Source organism: Hetaerina americana, unplaced genomic scaffold (genome assembly GCF_022747635.1).
Source record: "Hetaerina americana unplaced genomic scaffold, ioHetAmer1.1.p SCAF_2, whole genome shotgun sequence".
Taxonomy (NCBI): Eukaryota; Metazoa; Arthropoda; class Insecta; order Odonata; family Calopterygidae; genus Hetaerina; species Hetaerina americana.
Window position 1 is genome coordinate 41,574,075 of NW_027286763.1, and position 6,802 is coordinate 41,580,876.

The window sequence follows — 6,802 nt, forward strand, 5'->3', positions numbered from 1 at the left end:
CCGTACAAACACCACTTGAATGCTAAACACCCGATCCGTCATTATGCATTCAAAAGGAAGAAATACCCCTGCAAAAACGTTTCGAGAAAAGCGAGTACGTGTGCTCACAGTAAACATTTTAGTTCATGCCGAACTACAGACGTTTCGGACACCAGAAAACGTCTAAGGCGATGCTTCTCAAGAGTGTCTGCAGTAATCTTATTCCTTAAGAGGTGGTTAACATTATTAGGATGGACAGCCGGGATGCCGATCATCCCAAAATTCTCGACGCTGTTGACTAATGATTACCATTGAGGTTTGTGAAACTCCAGCCAACTTCCAATGCCCACTGCCATCGGTAAAAGCAAGATGCGGGATCATCAAATTTGCTGAATAATTATGAAACAAAACTAGATTTTGCTAAGATTTTTTAAATAGACATTTTAGGCAAAATATTATCTTATGAAAGTTAAAATTACCCATTTTCTCTAATTCGAGTCGCATTTCATCCACAGACGCAATACATCTACATCTAAAATAACGTTAGAAGGAGTAAGAATGATAAAGAAGAACGTTTCAGCGCAACGACGGTGAAATCAGGTGAAAACGATGAGCCAGAAGAAATAGACGCATAAGATCAGCAAGGACAAAATTGAATTACGCATACTAGTTGAAGTACTTGAAACTTTCAAAATTTATTCCAAGTATATTTTATCTTTCCACATTCAATATTTATTTTGATACTGAGAACAAAAAGACACTGCTGGTAACCACACGTCATAAACTTAATGTATCGGCATTTTCTACAGTAGGTAATTCATAACGATAGCACATATAAAAGGAAATATCAAGTTGAGACTCCGCGAAATTTGACCACAAGAAACATTGGCGCAACTTTAAGATGTGTTTTAAGGTCAATATGCCATTTAAGGTGGAAAATAATGATAACAATGCATACATTTCACGAGGCTGAACTCAGCAGTTATACTTTTACTTCAAAGGAAACAGCCGATTTAAATAATATAAGCATTCGATAAAAAATTCAACACAAATTTCCAACTCCATCATGTATTTATTTTCGAAAGCTTTAACGGCCTATAACATTTTCTCATGGCATATTTTAACGACTCTTATAGTTTGAAAATGACGCCTGATGACAAAGTGTTCGTGACAAACAATGAACTTAATATAAAAGTTGTTGTAAAGAAATTTGATTCCTTTGAGTCCTAATATTTGTACTAGTTTTTTCAAAGAGTAAAAATGTGACATAGATCATTAAGGCATACTTATCACTTGGAAAATGCTGTGAACTTTTCAATTTTTTGAGTGATTTGATTCATTACTTTTCCAACGTGTTCCATGCACAGTAGCGAAGTGGAATATGCTGGTTGGAGCGATACGTTAAATTAAATGCAGAATTTATCCAACCAAGAGAACTTTTACAATAACAATTGGACACCGTGATCAAAGAAACTATTGCCCAAAGACGAGGGTTTTCAAAGAAAAAACTAAAGTGTGTAATTCGAAATTATGAGTCAAAGAGATGAAAAATGGACGTTGAAAATAAAGTGGGCTCATAAGTACGAAGGGAGGAACTTAAAGAGTCAAGTACAAGAAATGGAGGCCATAAAACTAGGGAACCAAACTATGGAAAGAAAAAAAACAAGCTATAAGGGATTAGACACAACGTGAGACTCAATGAATACCTCTTGTGAGCATCTTTACGAAATACAATGTAAATTAAATGAAAAAAGTTAATATCAAATGACAATGGAACAATTAAATGGTAAAATTAAGAAATAGTGGAGAAAGACGCTCCATCGAATAGCGAACTATTAAGAGGGAGGATGAATGGAATTATCAAATTTAGGGCTGAGAACTAAACATTGGTTGAATGGATCACCATCGAGACCTCACAGACTGAGAGCCTAACTAGAATTAGTAGGTATCGACGGAGAGAAGGGCAGTTTGCCATTCGAGGTACCGACGGAGAGAACGACAGTTTGCCATTCGCATATGTGACGCATATCACACGGTCATGATGCTGCGAAACAGGCTAATGGGAACATCAGGTCTCAGCAATCACGCTGCAAGTGCGCATGAGTTCGTTGGCCTTTAATTTTCCCCGTCTCTCCCTCCCACTGTCGGTCTCATGTGACCGAGCCTCCATGCCGAGCGACCCCGACGCATCTAGGCAGCCAGCCGGTCGCATTTGCACGGCCACTCCCTACCCATTGACCGGATGACTGCCGTCTGATAGCTACTGATGCCAATTCGCTTCAAGGGGGAGGGGGGATGAAAATAGACGGGAGGCGATTGCCCATTGGCTGACGGACCGTTGCTATCTCGCTGCAGCATCATCTCCCAATGGGTCGTCGGCGTTTCTCCATAGTAATATGAAGCCCGCTGCGTCTCCGTGGAAACCACTGCACAGCGTTTTGCCGCTTCTGTAGGAATGCCAGGCGTGATGAACCCCTGTGCCAGGGAAGCTTCGAATATGTAGCTCCACCTCTTACGTGTACAGGGAATAAAAAATTGAAGAGAGATTTCGTAAGGATAATGATACAATTTAGAATTTCTATAACGAGAGATCGCCACCAAAAAAGCCGATATTACATGTTAGTTTTCGAACAATTTAACTACAATAATATACTTCCAAAATGTTTACGCACAGATTACAGAATTTTCGCAATAAAAGGGCAGACAGTATAAAATGAGAATTTGAAACTTTAAACTCGATTAAATTTTTCGAATGGCAAAATAGGCATGATGAGCCTCTCGTGCTCGTAAAAAAAACGTAACGTGAAGACGCTCTTAATCATAATGCAATTTTTCCAGCACTCCGACCATAATGTATCACCTAAAGCTGTTATTAAAAATCGCAGCAATTTCCGGAAAATGAAATTCTGCCGCATGCAGAGGTTAATTATTATTTGTCTCTTGGAGTCATAGTAAAATGGAAATGATAGGAAATACGAGGTCATAATGACATTTACATAATGGAACCTAAAATACTTGTAGATACCATTATCTCAATTTTCTTTACGACCACATCGACCACAAATATTGACATAAGTGGGCAATAATATTTGCAAAATTATTTTGACCATTTCAGTTAATGCGAGGATTTTATTGGATGCTCAAATAAAAAAAATCGGACGAAAAACGTTCCAGAAATCCTATTTAAGAAGTAGATATTAAGGAATTAAATTAAGTCTAATGAAAATTCATACATCAAAATATGTAGTTAGTGCATTGATTACGAGAGAGGAAACACAAGTTTCTTCTCGGATTCAATGGGATTAACCAAAATATACGATATATCAGAAGGGAAAATAAAAGGAACGGTTCATTTTGGGGGACAAAGGAAAAGGCGCAGAGGCCAAATTAAGAGGAACGAAAGACGGGAAACTGTCAAGGTGTAAGATAATTAATTACCTTTGTATAGGAAGTAATGGAGGGCAGGTAAACAACTACGGATTCATGACAGATTTCCTGAAATTTATTTGATGGGGCAACTTCCTAATTTTCAACGGAAGAATAGGAAGGTGGCAGGGAGAGTCACGGAGGCACAGGGGAAAAATCACACTTCAAGAAAAGTGTGAGTGCTCGTTTCATTCCTTTCTCCGACTTTGGTGCCTTCGCTACAGTGAATTATTACCACAGTACGTATTCACGATTGTGTTGCATCTAATTCTTCCCCCTCGTGCTCATTTATTTCCGTAACAGTCGCTGGGCTCGAGATGAAGTCATCGCAACCACACATGCACGCAATGCGCATTAATCATACGCGAAGGATCTTTTCGCTGCTCCCTCGGAAGAGAAAAATATAATTGCTCCGACACATGCACCCAAGAGCGTCTTGGCTGGTCGCTCATGTTCGCTCCCATGTCGGGTCGGTGGCTAGCGACCGACTCCGGGACGGGTATTACGACTTGCGGCGGGAGGTCTGCTGAGAAGGGTGGAGAAGGAGGGAGCGTGGGAAGGAGGGGGATATCATAAAGGGAGATAAATCACGTGGGAGTGAGGGACTTATCTCGGGAAGGAATTCTTTAATTGGGTCGTGTTTACGGTCGAGATACTCTCACGCCAGGGGTGGATTGTATGTTATCTTGCTTCCATCAAGGTGCTCATGGGATCCGATGCGTTCAGTTTAGCCGATTCCTCGAGAGGAACGACTCCTGCGCCACTCCAAAAATTGAAACAATCCAGATCAATCCATGGCTCTTCCCGCCATTCCTTAATTAAGGAAAATATACAGTGCTCCGTAAGTGTTATAGGACTCGATAACTTTTATTTTAAGATAAAATTTCGCGAAGTCAAAATTAAACAATCAAGGTTTTTCGCAGCTATCTCAGTTAAAAAGCAAATGAGTTTAAAAAATTAAAAATGCTTAATCTTCTACAATAAATTAGGAATACTAAGGAAAGATAACCATCGACGTACCAATTAGTGTATCGGTTCTTGAATATCTCCATAAGCCTGATATGAAAAGCATTAATTTATTAAGGATCGTTTAAATTAAAAACTTTTCATAAGATCAAAACGCCATTGGAAAGCAGAGGGATAGGGTATCAAAGGAATATTGGTGTGAAAGGTTAGATACATGGTACATGGTTGTTCAAACGAGCATATTCCGCCTTTGTGTGAATATATCCACGATCAAAGGGTGGCACTACAATTATCTTGGACCTGGGATGACAAAAATAAAGGAAAAAACATTTTTACTAATTGATCTTATTTTTATTGAGTGAAATGGTGAATTCTACAAATACACGGCCCAACTTCTTTCGAAAATTAGATCACTTTTACAGCATTGCGAAAAGAATTAGCTTTCAAATTAATATTTTAAGCAGTTATTTTCTCTATCACAATATGCGATTGTTACAACTAATTTATTTCCACACCAAAGTCAGGCCCTTCCTATGCATTATTCTTTCCTATCGGTTCTTGCGCTACAGGGTGTGGAAGCAGAATTTGCTGATTTGAACGACAAACGCTATGAAAATCAGGAAGTTATATATCCGCACCCTATATGTTCATAAACCGCTGGACGGCCTCCAGGCCACAGTGAATGCATATTTGTACGTCAATGCATGACTTTTTCATGATTAATATCAATTAATACTCCCAGTTAGCCAATAGTGAGGCGCATACATCCACCAAGTTCCTCAGAAAGTGTAACACGGGACTAGATGTAAAATTAGAAAATTAGTTGTAAAGAGATATTCAATCGTCACATTCCATGCATAGTAACTAATATGTTATACAATTCAACGATATGTCGCCTCTTTAGCTCAGTGGTAGAGCACTGGTCTCGTAAACCAGGGGTCGTGAGTTCAAACCTCACAGGAGGCAAGTTTTTTATCGAATTTTTGGAATATCGTAGAAAATGCTACGAAAATTCACTGCAATTTGAATGGTAACTACAGCAACATTTGGGCTATCATATCAATAAAAAAAAACTGTTTGACACCAAGCGTGGGCACATGTGCACAAGTTATCGCGATTGGTGTTTGAAGTAATATAGTGTTATGATTAATGTGCATCACAAAAAAAAATTTTTACTTTGCAGGAATAATTTTACATTGAGGAAATACATGGCCATAAAAATGATTTTAATATACGTATAATTAGATTTTTATCATCATTTCAAGCTTACGTCTTGCTTGCTGGCTTTGTAGTCTGACATGCATTACTTATTTACCCAAGGAAAATCCTAACGCCTTGTGTATCCGGTTCCAAAAAAATATATATTTCAAATTAATTTTTTTACATGCGTTTTATTGATTAACCGTGATCACTAATAAAATCCGAGAGAAACGAAAAAGGGCTCTTCAAGGAAAATGGAATGTAAAAAAATAGAATGAATGGAATCTTCGGATCTTTAAGGATATTTTAATCGTGGTCCCATTTAAACAACTTTAGTTCCATGGCATTAGATAAATTTTAATATCTAGTATTTAATAAATAAAAGGTTTAGAATAGATATATTTGACATTTTCTGAATATAATTTGGTATTCTGATTAACTTCGTTCTGACGAGACGATATTTAGTTTTATTTCGAGACATAATTTTCTCGACTGCCTAAACCTAAAGGTAGAGCTACAAGAAATATATTAAGGATGAATTCTAACATTCACTAACGAGTGTGCATTGGAGATGAATGAATTAGCGCGGATTTAGGATGAATGAAGCGCTGATGTCACTAATCTATGGATTGAAAATCGATGATAGTGACGTGAATTACATATTATTAACGGAGTAGAAATGAGAGCGGTTTATTAAACTAATCAACCGACGCCGCGGTGGATTGCAATCTGAAATGTTTTACGGCTCGCTCACTAAATGATTAAATACTGTCACCACACATTACACTTATCCCCAGTTTTCAATCGACCACTGAACTCTCCCCAGATAAAGAAAGTCTAAGGTTGCCTCAAGGTTCCGGGCTGGAACTCCATAACTTTCGCTCCACGCCAGCATTTAAAAAACTTCCGAGAAGAAAAAGAAAACCGACCGCTCAGTCATATACAAGCAAGCGCCCCGCCGCCCCCAGGGAAGCACCACCACCACAGCGCTCAAGTACCGTCAACTCATTAAGGCGACCAAGCGTGTGACTAAACAATAATAAAAAGAAACTTTTTGTGCCATGGGAGAAGAAGGGGATTAAATCGGGATGCAATGCCTTGTTAACTCGACCGAATCCCTCCGCTTGCTTTCTCCTCGCACTAGTACCACTCTCGACCACAGTCTACGGCTACGGTCACGGCCTGCAGTGCGCCCATTCCTCCCCTCCAGTGCTAGATAAGGAGCTCGGGT

General features: G+C 38.8%; 1 non-coding gene across 1 annotated transcript; it reads left to right on the forward strand.

The window, feature by feature from the left end:
• The first annotated feature begins 5,265 nt into the window (after positions 1–5,265).
• On the forward strand, positions 5,266–5,337 carry TRNAT-CGU (transfer RNA threonine (anticodon CGU)). The gene has a single exon. It is a non-coding gene; the product is annotated as a tRNA-Thr (tRNA).
• The last annotated feature ends 1,465 nt before the right edge of the window (positions 5,338–6,802 follow it).